Here is a 13,188-nt window from a genome sequence, read left to right on the forward strand (position 1 = left end):
TCCTCCTGGCCGCATCATTAGTGACCACATGGACTAGGACCATGGGGTAATAATCTGTGGGCTGGATTACAGTATGGAGCATCCCTTTCATGTCCTGAATCCTCGCTCCAGGTAGGCAGTATACCTTGCATGCCGAGGGGTCCTGGCAACAGATGGGGCCCTCCGTACCTCTCAGAATGGAGTCACCAATGACCAGTCACTTCATGCCACCTTCTTTATGGCAGCCCTTCAAATAGTTCAGGGGAAGGCAATTGGTGCCTGTAGGCCACATAGTCAGTTCTGGGCAGCTGTCATGGGCTGGTCAGCACACCCCATCCTGCAACAGCCTGCAGCCTGCATGCCCTGTGGCTCCTCCCTGCCACTGCCACCAGCACCCAGCAGCAGCTGAGCACACAACCTCAGCCCCACCCCCAGCCTGCCCCATGCCCACTCTGGACTCGCGCCAGCTGGAGCAGACCAGCTTCAGGTGAGCTGGAACCCATGTACACAGCCCCAGTGCCAGCCCACCCCATGCCTGCTCCAGAGTACCCACCCATGCTAAGCAGTGGCAGCAGAAGCAGCAGCTGGGAAGAAGGTGCTGCTAGGAATAGGGGAAAAGTGGCTGCCTCCCCCTCACCTTGCTGGGTCCTTCTTGCTGCAGTCACTCAGAGCCCTCATTTGCGCTGCTCTGAAGCTCCTCTTCACTGCCACTGCTGCCCTACTGAGTGGCTCAGAGGTGGTGGTAAGGGTGGTGGAGAAAAGCCACAGGGGAGACTGAGTGTGGGCTTTGGGCAGCTAGAGCAAGAAGGGCACAGCAACGTTGTGAGAGAGGCAGCCACTTTTCCCCCACACCTAGCAGCAGCTTCTGCCTGGTCACCACCAGTGCCGTTTCTGCTCAGTGTGAGCTGGCAGTCTGGAGAAGGCATGGGATGGGCAAGATTCAGGGCTGTGCATACAGGTTCTGGCTGGTCCAGAGCTGGTCCACTCTGGCGGGGATGAGTCCAGAGCAGGCAGTCTGGGGTTGGGGTTGTGAGCATGGGTCCCTGCCACTGCCATAGGTCTAGGGTCAGTAGCAGTGGCATCCAGAATGAGGCAACACTACCTGGACTGCCTAGAAGTGGAGCCCAACTGGGGAGCCCTGGATGTGCCACGAGCCAGACAATGCCTGGGTCAAGTGGGACCAAGGGATCCACCACTGGCTAGACAAAGTCCTTTCAAGTGCTGTATTTTCCCCACCCCTGAAGTAGTTGCAAAATGTTATTATGTCCCTGCTTAAGCACCTTTCCTGCAAGCTGAACATAACTAGCTCCTTCAGCCTCTTGTATGAGTTGTATTCCAAAGCCTTTATCATCTTTATTGCCTACTTCTGGACCCCCTCTAACTTCTCCATATCCTTTTTAAAATGTGGAGCCCCGAATTACACACTGTACTCCAGATAAGTCCTAACTAATGCCAAGTAAATGGGCATTATCACCTCCAGCATCTTGCACCTAAGGCTTTTACCGATGTGTCCTAAAACTGCATTTACCTTTTGTGCAGCTGCATCACACTGCAGCCTCATATGAGTCTGTGTTCTTCCAAGACTCCCAAGTCCTTTTCCATAGTGCTGGTAGCTATCCAGGTGTCACCCATTTTATATTTGCATTTTTAATTATTCCTTCTAAGGTGTGGTACTTTGAGTTGTCCACATAGAACTTCATCCTCTTAGCTCCAGCCCAGCTTTCCAATGCATCAAGATGCTTCTGAATTGTGCGCCCATCCTCCAGTGCGTTTCCCAGTTTTGTGCCCTCTGCAAACTTGCTCAAGAATGTTCCTATGCCAACATCTGAATCATTAACAAACACCCTTAACAACACTGGGCCTAGGACAGACCCCTGTGGGACTCTTTTCAACCCCCCCTGCCACTCTAACATGGATCCATTAGTATTTACCCTTTCCTTGTAGCTCTTGAGCCAGTTATCTATCCACCTTGTAGCAGTTTTATCTAACACACCGTTCTCCAATTTGTTTATAGAAAGGTCATGTGGGACCCTGCCAAAAGTCCTGCTGAAATTCAAATTGACTATATCCGCGGCATTCCCTTCATCCATCTAAGCAGTTAATTTCTCAAAGAAGGAGATCAAGTTTGTTTGACATTTTTTTTTTTCATAAATCCATGCTGGCTACTTGTGATAAGCCTCGTCTCCTCTAGATGTTTGCAACTAGCCTGCCTTACGATATGCTTTAATAATTTTCCAGGTATTGAGGTGAAGCTAACCAGGCTGTAGTTCCCTAGGTTCTCCTTTTTGCCTTATTTAAAGAGGGGCACTTCACTGACCCTTTTCCAGTCCTCTGGTACTTTGCCCGTCTCCCATAACTTCATAAAGATCATTTCCAAAGGCTCTGAGATCTTCTCTGCCAGTTCCTTCAGTTAGATGAAATAAAATTCATTCAGCCCTGCTCATTTCAGCCTTGCTGAATTCAGACAAGCTCTTTTACCATCTCTTTGGTTATAGCCCCCCTCAGCTTGCCCCCTTCCTTATACAGATCATGTATATTAGGTGTCTAGCTGCAGCTTAATTTTTATTGCGAAGACTGAGGCAAAGTAGCTGTTGAGTAGCTCTGCTTTCTTTGCATCTTCTGTTAGGAGTTCCCCCTGGCTTGTTAACAGAGGACATACAGCTTCCTTGGTGCTTCTTTTCTCTACTTATAGAGCCTGTTCTTGTTGTTCTTAACCTCATTTGCCAGGTGCAGCTCATTCTTTATCTTTGCCTTCCTGATTGTTTTCCCTGCAGTTTCTTGCTATTTTCTGGTATGCTTCCTTGTTGACCTCCCGTTCTTCCATTGGCTGTATGCTTCCCTTTTGCATATAAGGCATTGTAGAAGCTCCTTGTGCAGCCACATTGGTATTTTGCCATTCCTCCTGTATCATGCTGGGACAGTTTCTTGTTGGGCTTCCAAAACTGTGCCCAGTAGAGACATCTGGGGAATCTTTATCTTTCAATCTTTCTACCCATGGCACCATGCCTATTAACTACTTGAGTTGGATGAAATCCTTCTTTTTGTATACGGAGCCGCTGAACAGTGGAGACATTGTAGTGCTGATGCTGCACATCCGGGGGACCCCTGTGTAAACATCTTGGCATGCTTTGCTTGCTTCCTCAGTCTTCCTGGAGACAAATAGCATCAGTGCACAGGGTGGCCCAAATTAGTTGATGCAGACTGCTCATTATCAGTCTGTGGTTCCTTGCAACACAATGTAGTATTGTGAAGTGGCTATGTTCTGCAAGTGACATACTGTCTCCCTAGGAGGTGCAGGAGCAAAGAACCTTGGGATGTTGGAGGACTATACTGTGGTTTCTCTCAGAGGAGAACATGTACAGACATTTGCTCTCCCAGGAGAAACTTGCCTGGGAGTGATTTAACCCTGGTTCTTCCCAGATTACTTTTCTCCTAGAACAGCGTGGGAGAAAAATCCTGAACATCTGTACACTCATGGCTTCTCCTGAGAGAGCAGTGACTCTCCCATGAGAAACTAAGTGTTTGTACATGGCCCTAGATGATTTACTGATCTTTCGCTCTGACTCACCAAGTTCACAGTCACCACTGTTACCTTTTAAACTCATAAAGCTTCAAATGCTATTCCATTACTGGTGATATTTAATTTCCTCATGATAAGTAGTTAGAATAAAAACAGTAACCAAATATTTTAAGTATACTGAACTGCTCAGAAGATTAGGCAATGACAAAATTTATAAGTGAATGTTAAGAAATGAACAAGTGCTTAGACACTTCTGATTTAGTAATGGCCAGTGTGCTTACAAGTTTTCAGAATTATACAGAAATGTTCTGTACCATTTCAGACTTGAGATGAACATTACATGTCTTTTGTAATTGAATGTTTAGATACATGAGATGGATGAATAAGAGGAGTGCAGCAACAAGCAGGGACAGCAGATTGTGACAGCAATGAATCACACTGAGTGTGACAGCTGTGACCTGGGGATGCTTTAGACATGAGGCAGCTTTCATCACCTGCCCATGGCTTCAAAAGACTCAGCTTGTTAGTGGTTTCAGTACATCAGAAGGCCATAGTTCTTCCCCTAAAGAGAAAGATGGATGAAAATATAAAAGATACATTGAAAAACATACCTCCTACTAATCCTTACTTTCACTATACTTGAAATAATTCTTTGTTCTAGCAGTCAGAACATACCAGTTTAAAAATTGCACTGTATCCATTTAAGTTGTATTCAAATCTATAATCATAATGCATATGGGCAGAATTGACTTACAGTGGGAAAAGGTTACACTTCAGTCTAAAAAGTGACCTACAGCCCAATCCTTTTCCATTGAATTTTTAAAAACTACATTTTTTTGTCTCTTATTGAATTTTCCTTAGATGGGCTGTAGCATGAGTCTCTGCTGAGACTTACCTGAGTTTATAGGGTTAAATCACCCTATAGCCAGCAACAGAAGTGCATCAATGCTAGTCTGATCATATGAAAAAAAATGTCCTCAGATTCTGCAGTTTCTGTCCACCTTCCCTTCCATTGTGGCCTTGAAAACTGTGGGCATGTCTACACATACAATTAAGGGCCATGTATAAATGTAAGAGGGGGGGCACTTCAATTAGCCAGCCATGCTAATTAAAAGCACCTGAGAGTCACGTATATCAGCATTGCTGCACTGAAAAATGGTGATGGGGAGCTTTGAATTAAAGCTTATTCAATGAGCTTTATTTTAAAGCATCCTGCTGCCATTTTTCAGCACGGGGACACTGATACATGTGACACTGAAGGCTGCTGGAGTGTGTTAACTTACACACTCCAGTAGACTTGATTAATCTGGATTTACAGCATGTCAGAGCAGCCTTGCTGAGCGTCTATAGGAGCCCAACGTTACTGAATATACTCTAGCTCAATGTGAGCTAGAGTAAACTAATCCCGACGTCACGATCTACATGTGCATTTAAGTACATTAATTTACTGTGCTGCTTGATATCACTTGTATCTGATGGAACTATGCAGCAGCACAGTCAGTTAGTCTACTGCACCTTACTTGCGGCACATGTGTAGATGGTGATGCTTTACTGCACAGCAAGTTAGTCTACTATTCAGTAAAACATCTCATGTAGATGCAGGCTGATTATTTACTTTTAATATTCCCAGTTTGTCCAATTTTGCCTCATATATTGTTGCTGAAAAGTTTAAACAGCATCAGAAACAGAAGGAAACATATTACCACAGGGGTGGGCAAAATACAGTCCATGGGCGAGATCTGACCCACCCAGCAGTTTCCTCCAGCCTGTGGGACCTCCTAACAAATTGTGCCCTGCTCAGCCCTTCTTCCCACAGGCATGGGAGCCAGGTGCCCACATGTATATGAAGCCCCAAAAATATATGCTATTGCCTGGTTCCTATCCCTTGTGGGCGTAAGGGCCTGGCTGGCCAGTATGCAGCAGCCCCCAGAACCTGCTTGCTTTCCTGGTCTCCTGCTGGCTCAGGGATGCAGCTGGGAGGGAGCCCCAAGCATGGGGCTGGGACTGGTGGCAGCACAGAGCCCACACTCAAGGGGGCAGCTGGTGAAAGCAGTGTGGACCTGGAGTGGGCAGAGTGTGGGTGTAAGGAAGAGTGGGGGGTGTGGGAACTCTCCCATTCCCACTATGGTGTGCAGCCCCAGCAGGCAGTGGCAACTGCAGCAGGTGGGCCACTCAGGGCACAGGCACCTAGCAGGGCATGGCTCCAGCCAGTGCTGCACATTCCAGTGAAGGGCACAGCCTCTACATGGCTGTCTGTATTGTCAGTGCTCCCTGCTACTCATGCATGACCCCTGCACTCACACAGAAATGTTGGAAACCCCATGTGCTGGAGCCAGGTGTCTTCTCTGCTGGGGCCATCTAGCACCAGAGAGAAACTTCAGGCTCTGGAGCTAGCTGTCTTCCCTGCTTGGGACTTCCCACCCCTGCAGCATAGTCCCTGAGGGGAAGGAAGCCAGCTCCATCACCTGAGACTTCTCTCTGGTGTTGCACAGCCCTGGCAGGGAAGGCACTTGGCTCCAGAACATGGGGCTTCCTTCCTGCTGTGCTATTGCAGGGACTGTGCATGAGTGGCAGGGAGCACCAGTGATACAGGCAGGAGTACAGAGGCTGCACCTCTCACTGCAATGTGCAGCACCGGCCAGAGCCATGCCCTTCCTGGTGCCTGGACCCTGAGTGCCCTGCCTGCTGCTGTGTAGTGGGGGGAGTGTGGGAGGGTTGCCACACTCCCCCAACATCCCTCACACCTACACCCTGCCCCCACAACCCCCAACATATACTGAACCCCAACATACCTTATGCCCCTCCACACACAGCCACACCCCCTTACAATCCCCCACGCACCCTACCATACACATCTACCATACACCACACACACACAAACATACACACAGCATATATACCCCACACACATACCCACCCTCACACACACCACACTTACATACCACATGCACATATCACACACACCACACATCCCACACATCCCCGCCTTACCACATACCCCACAGACATGCCATTCACACCACACATACCATGCGCCCACACACACCATGCACACACCACATGTACACACACTCCCCCCACAACATGAGCTGCCAATGCCAGACTGCAGCCAGCAAGGCGAGCCATACCTTGACATGCATCCAAAGATGAATCTCAAGCCAATCCAGAGAGGTGACACTCCCCCTTTATGCACAATTGGAGTACTGCATCCAGTTCTGGGCACCGTGCTTTAAAAAGGATGTGGCCAGCCTGGAGAGAGTTAAGAGGAGGGCCACCCATTTGGTGAGAGGGCAGCAGGGCAGGCTCTATGAGGAGAGACTGAGGGACCTGAACCTGTTCAGCCTTGGCAAGAGGAGGCTGAGGGGGGACCTGGTGACTGCCTACAAACTCATCAGGGGAGATCATCAGCAAATAGGAAGAGCTCCATTCTCCCCAGCACCACCTGGGGTGATGAGGAACAATGGTAATAAGCTGATGGAGAATAGGTTTAGGTTAGGGATCAGGAGGCAATATTTTACAGTTAGGATGGCCAGAATCTGGAATCTAAGGAAGTGGTCCTCGCCTCTACCTTGGGTAAATTCAAAAAGTGGTTAGATGTAGATTGAGGAGGCAAAGGGTGCCTGTCTTTCACCCTTTGAGTCCTCAATCTACATTTTCACTGACTACCTGTCTTGTATGCATACCAGACCAGCCTCCGGCTTCTTTGCTTTTCATTCCATCCAGGAAGAGCACACACCAACTGCTGAAACTTCCTTAGCCTGCCGAAGGGTTTTTGAACCCGAAAGCTTGCTTAATAATTGTTTTCCAACTATTTAAGATGGTGTAATAAAAGATATCAGATTCACGCAAAGAACCTTGTCTGTCTAAAAAATATAATTACATCCAAAAAACCCCCCACGGTTGAAAGAATATTATTAAAGTCACAAAGACAAGCAAGCAAAAGTTAGAAAACGTCAGAATTACTTTTACCATGATAACCTTAATTTACCAACATGGAATATGCATTATGACCAGGGAACCTGATTTTCTCTGATTTAAAAAAAAAAAAGATCCCCAATTTTCGGTTGAAAAAAGTAAACCCAAATCCAAATTTTTCCAGGATTAAAATGAAACAACACTATATCTATCAGAGATGTGTGTGTGTGTGTGTGTGTGGTGTTTTATTTAAATCTTGGAAAAATCTGGATTAGGGGTTTGTTGTATATTTTTAACCAAAAATTAGGGATTTATTTAAATCAGAGAAAACCAGGATCCCTGATTATGACACACTCTTTAATTGCGCAATGCCATACTGCCTTTTTCATTGGATCCCTCCCCCATTATGTGAATGGTTAATTATTCAGTATTTCATTAGAGATTCTTCTTAATCCATATCTGTCCCAGCCTTATTTAACCTGAACTGTCTAAACTCTATATTGAATACAGAATTATTAATTTCTTCATAGAAAGAGTATGCAGCCTAAACATTAATGGCAAAATCATAATAGCTTGTGCTGTTATCCCCATTTTACAGCTGTGGGACTGAGGCACAAGAGATAAAAGAGAAAATTGTCAAAAGCATTTGTTAATTTTGGATACCTAAAACTTAGTTTGATTTTTTTGAGAGAATTTGGCATTTCTGTAGCTAATCACATGTTCAAAGCACAGCTCCAACTGTAAGTACTCAGCAGTTCTTCAAATCTAATTTTGTGTTATACAATCACAAAATAAGAACATCAAATCAGTGACCACACTTTGACTGTCTTTCAAGATCACAAAGAACTATGAGGGAAAAGCAAGGAAAAAATTCAGTTGTCAGGGCAACATTCAACTAATTGCCTTACTCATAAAATCATCCTTTCTCTTCATGTAGTTGAATGCCTCACTCCCCAAATGCCTTCCAACTTCTGCTACAAATGTGGCATTAGTACTGCAGATACCCACCTCATTTATTTCACAACCTTGATTTATTTTCAGATCACACTTCATCCTGTGCTTTGAATAAGATAGGTGTTTCAGAGAAAAGATTTTATTTAGTTCTCTAATTAGGCCAGTGGTTCTCAACCTTGTTAGACTTGAGACGCCCTTCATTAGACTCAAGGCACCCCTTGTTAACCTCAAGGCACCTCTTGGAAAATGTAAGCTCTTAGTTTTCACTCTTTTTTGACTAATAGAGCAAGTCTTCTGTTGCAAGGAACTCAGGCCACAGCAGGTAAGACTGTTTATAACGTTATGGATTCCCATTTGAATTATCTGGGTTTATCGTGTGAATCATGTTTGCATACCTAATGGTGTTACTGTTACATGGCTGTGGCACCCTCGTTGAGAATCACTGAATTAGGCTGTATCGTGAAGTACACATTCCCAGGTAAGGTAAATTCCATGATAGAAACAAACTTTAATTCATGAAAAACATACACTGTACTGTTATGTATTTCTAATGATCCCCTTAATGTGATTAGAAATAGCACTTCACAAAAACTAAGGCCTCAAATTTCTACCACTAACAGGAGAACTGTGAAATATTATCAAGTGCTGATTATATCATATAAGCCAATCAGCATTTTCTCTTTTTATCATAGCTCCAGATAATCTTTTATGTTAAAATTACTTCTAAGATATTATGCATAATACACACAATCTCTAGCTGAATCAGTGTCACTTCAGTATATATGAATGTGTTTTACTCCTACTAATAGACTGGCTGGATCTTATGTTAGAGTATAGATGAGCCCATAGACTGAGACTAGGTTACAGCAGTTTGGTGTAGTTTATCCTTAAAGGAGCTGCCGCTGATGTAATTCACTTTTTCTACTTGTTTTTATTCATTACTAATTTGTGTTTAATGTGTAAATTTTTTAAAAAATGTGGCTAATGTTTATATCTGGAATGGAAGGGTATCAATTGCTCTTTTTTGAGCATTCTGGGATTTGTAAAGCAGACATGCTTTAAAATGCAGTTTGAAGTAAGTAACAGCTTGATGCTTATATGACTTTATTTGTGTCATATAGCACTATCAATGATACGTGGCCTACAGACAGTAGTCCTAACCTTTTTCTTGGAGCATGGCTGAAATTTCAGAAGTCTAGAATGCTTAGAATGATGTCTGGTCTAGTGACCATTTTGCATCAGTTCTGAAGAGTGACTCTCATAGCCTCTTCTAAAGCTAGGTTATATGCAAAGACTCCTTTTCACATGAAAACAAATCTTTTAAAGAAAATAAATAAATAAAAGGTGGCCTGTGGGATTCACTATCAGGATAGAAGTGGTTTAATTTTATAATTGTTTGTAAAGGTGTATAAGGTTTGGTATAACTTGCAAATGTATACTTTCCTGGAGTTTCCAAGCCAAAGCATTTCTCTTAAATGCAGTTGTATGGATATATTCATAGGAGAAACAGGTACATAATAATTGACAGGATTTTCATGAGAGTCCACAAAGCCTGGACTTGGTTCCATGAAGCTTTGTAGCACTTTCAGAAATGGTTTTTATTGTGGTTCAAAGCTATCCTTTGGACCATGCTGTAATCTTTCCTGTATACCCCTGTCTTGTGCCCTGTGCTTAACTTCTTATAAGTGGTCTCCCATGATTTTTTACACCAAAGCAAGTCAATGAATCTTGAATAAAAAACATGATTTTTCTGCAGTCTAAGTTGAAGCTTTGTCAATTTATCCTATGGGAGCCAGACAAATGTTTGACCATCATATGCCAAAACAACTTTCAAATTATTTTTTTATTGCAAAAGTAAAAATAAAGAAAAAGGAGAGGTAATAAGCAGTTTAAGTACATCTCTTTTATCTACATTTTTAATAAACTTAGTTTACCCACATACCCTGACTTTGGGTTCTGTATTCCCTGTGTCTCTCCTCATCGCTGTTCTTCAGTGGTTCCCTTTTTATATTCACTCCTAAGTTTTATCCTTGTATTTCTTTAATTTGTCCAGATCAAGTTTTATATGGACTGCTGGTAGGCCAGAAAATTGGTTCTTTGCATTGTCTTTTAAGAATTGGTAAATGGTTAACAGAAGCATTGGTCTACTTTTTTCCTTACCTGTCAATTACCTCTTGTTGAAACCAACTCTTGGTGATTAAATACAAAACAATACAAGAAAAATCAAACAAACAGATGCAAGAAATAAAACCTAATAGTGAAATGAAGCCTAATTCCCACATCCACTTTTTAAATACAGTTTAGGTGTTATAGTTTGTGATGTAAGAAAAGCATTATTCCCATTCTAGAGACAGAGATTTTTGCCCCAGCTGAATCTGCATCCAGGCTCACCCAAATACACAAATGCGATTTTTGATAGAGGATTAAGAAATGTAATATCATTCATTAATAAAGTCTTATGGAAAATAGTATTAAAACACCTTGGTAAGAGAAAAAGTTGGGTCATCCTAAGAAATACCATAGTAAAGCCAATAAACAATTTTATATTCCTCTACGGTTGGGTATTTCACCAGTTCAGTAAAGTTTAGTCAATTGACTAATGAAATATTAGTAAAAAATTACAAAACATTGCCAATAAGTCCAAATAATACACAGAAAAAGCACACATTTTCCATTAAGAAATGTGTCAAAAAACAATTTAAAAAATCATATTTCTGTCAAGAAAATTACAACAAATATAGGTTTTTTTGTTAAATTGCTATACTTTTTTACTGGTTAAAAATGTGTAGGCAATTAATGGGTCAGTTGACAATATCTGACTAGTCAGTTTACAGATTGCCAACCCTACTTGAGTCATAAGACCCAAAACTCAGGAAGTAGTTGCTAGATTGCCATGGACCTACTCAAAGACTGAAAGTTATAAGCCGCTCTCCCTTTCCAAAAAAGCAAAATCTGTGCTGTAAACAGAAAGAAAGGAAATAACCAGAAAAGTATATATAGAGTAAATGAAATTGTGAATGGGTAATAAAAAGTTGATTGAGTTTACTTGGGCCCAAGAGACTGGAAGAACCAGTGAGGGATTTCACAGATTTATTGGGGAAAGCATTTTTTTTTTTTACAAATACAAGGGATTAGGATGTTCTTTAGAGAAAATGGTTCCATTAGTGAAAATGGGAGTGTAATTAGTAATAACTCAAAAGTACCTGAGGTATTGAATATTGTTTTTAGTTTTTTTAAAAACTGATTTCAATTAGAAAGAAAAACATTTGTACCATTAAGGAATGAGGATTGTCTTATTATTTAAATAGACAGCAATGTGTAAATAAGAAAATAATTGAAAAAGGGGATGTCTCAAAGTCAGACAGCCAGATGGAAACATGCTAAAGTTGAATATTAGGCATGTAAATGGCCCCATCCTTGTTATAACTCTCAAAGCCACAGTTGCTCACAGTTTTCTGAAATTCTAGCATAAACTCAGAGGAAGTAGATTAAACATTGCCCTGTAAAATACCCTGTGCACTAGGAATAGAGGAGACAACCACGAAACTCAATTTTTCTACTCTTTCAAGCTCAGGCAAGGGCAACTAAATGTGCCATTTTAAGAAAACAGCTTCAGGACTGTTTCTCCCATGGGTTCAGGAAAGATTAATAACCATTTACAAAAACAGTAATAGGTAACTGAGAAGTAACAGGTCTGTACTTTGGTCATTGTAAGAAGGATCATGATAATCTCTTCACAGAAGGATGACTAGAAACCAATTTGTCAATTCCTGACAGAATGGGTCTGGATATTGTAGAGAATTCCTTTTTAACTTTGGAAATTGAGGATGTTCTAAAGAAAACTTGTTTGTGTGTCATTTCCCTTCTCAAATACTCAGGAAGTAAGATTGTCCCAGTGTAAGAGTATGAAGCTCCAGACTTCAGACTTTTACTCCTGGTAAACTTAGCATTCTCCCCTGAAAAACATACTGATACTGTCTGTGCTAGATTTCAAGAACAACAAGGGATGGTTGTTCCAGGATCGAAAACCTGAGTGATCCCTCCATTTTCAGCCTAAATCACAACTTCAGAGGATCGCCTTTACATTCAGAGGACTAGAAGTGTTGGAAGCACCCAGTAGATCACAGACTCACTGCTACCCAGCTGAATATTTTTGGTAATGGAAGACCCATCTACATGAGATGCTTACCACAGAGTTGCTTAATTAGCTCCTCTGTAAAGCATCGCTGGTCTACATGTGCAGAGCTGTTAGGCTGAGGTAAACTAATTAACTCTGCTGTAGGTTAGTACTGCCACGTACAAATACTGGCCTATGGCAGAGTTATGTACTCCACCACAACATGTGTAAATACTGATGGGGATGGCTGAGGCACCAGGGTGCTTCAGTGTGTGTATGTTTGTATGTGCGTGTGTATGTGAGGGTGGGCCTTATGGTTAGCCTCACACTGAAGCAGCTGCATTCCCTAGCCAGCCCCTCCACAGCACATTGAGCCAGGTTGGCACAGCCCCAGGCTGGTAGGCTGACCCCTGAGGCCCTGGCTCCACATGCTGTGCCACCAGTGTAAACTGGGCAAAATATAGTCCATCAGATCATTCTATCTGCCCGCAGGGCCACTAAAATTTTAGTAAGTTAATATTTATTTGCTCCTGGCTGCCTGTCAAAGGTGACAAGAGACAGGGGCAGTAGGACCAAGGGGGAGCCAGAGGCAGGAGCATAGCCCCATGCCACCCCCAGCCATTTCCTTGCTTCCTGCCCCCATACTGCTCCAGCACCACATTGCTCCTAGCTGCATCCCTGGACCAGGAGCACAGGGCCATGC

The 13,188-nt window shown here is 42.9% G+C and overlaps 1 protein-coding gene across 1 annotated transcript in view; it reads left to right on the plus strand.

Annotated features, from left to right (window-relative positions):
- Positions 1-13,188, plus strand: part of DACH1 (dachshund family transcription factor 1) — a 527,995-nt gene that overhangs the window by 360,054 nt on the left and 154,753 nt on the right. The gene's annotated exons all lie outside the window — the stretch shown is intronic.

Source organism: Crocodylus porosus, unplaced genomic scaffold (assembly GCF_001723895.1).
Source record: "Crocodylus porosus isolate Cpor-Errol unplaced genomic scaffold, CroPor_comp1, whole genome shotgun sequence".
Classification (NCBI taxonomy): Eukaryota; Metazoa; Chordata; order Crocodylia; family Crocodylidae; genus Crocodylus; species Crocodylus porosus.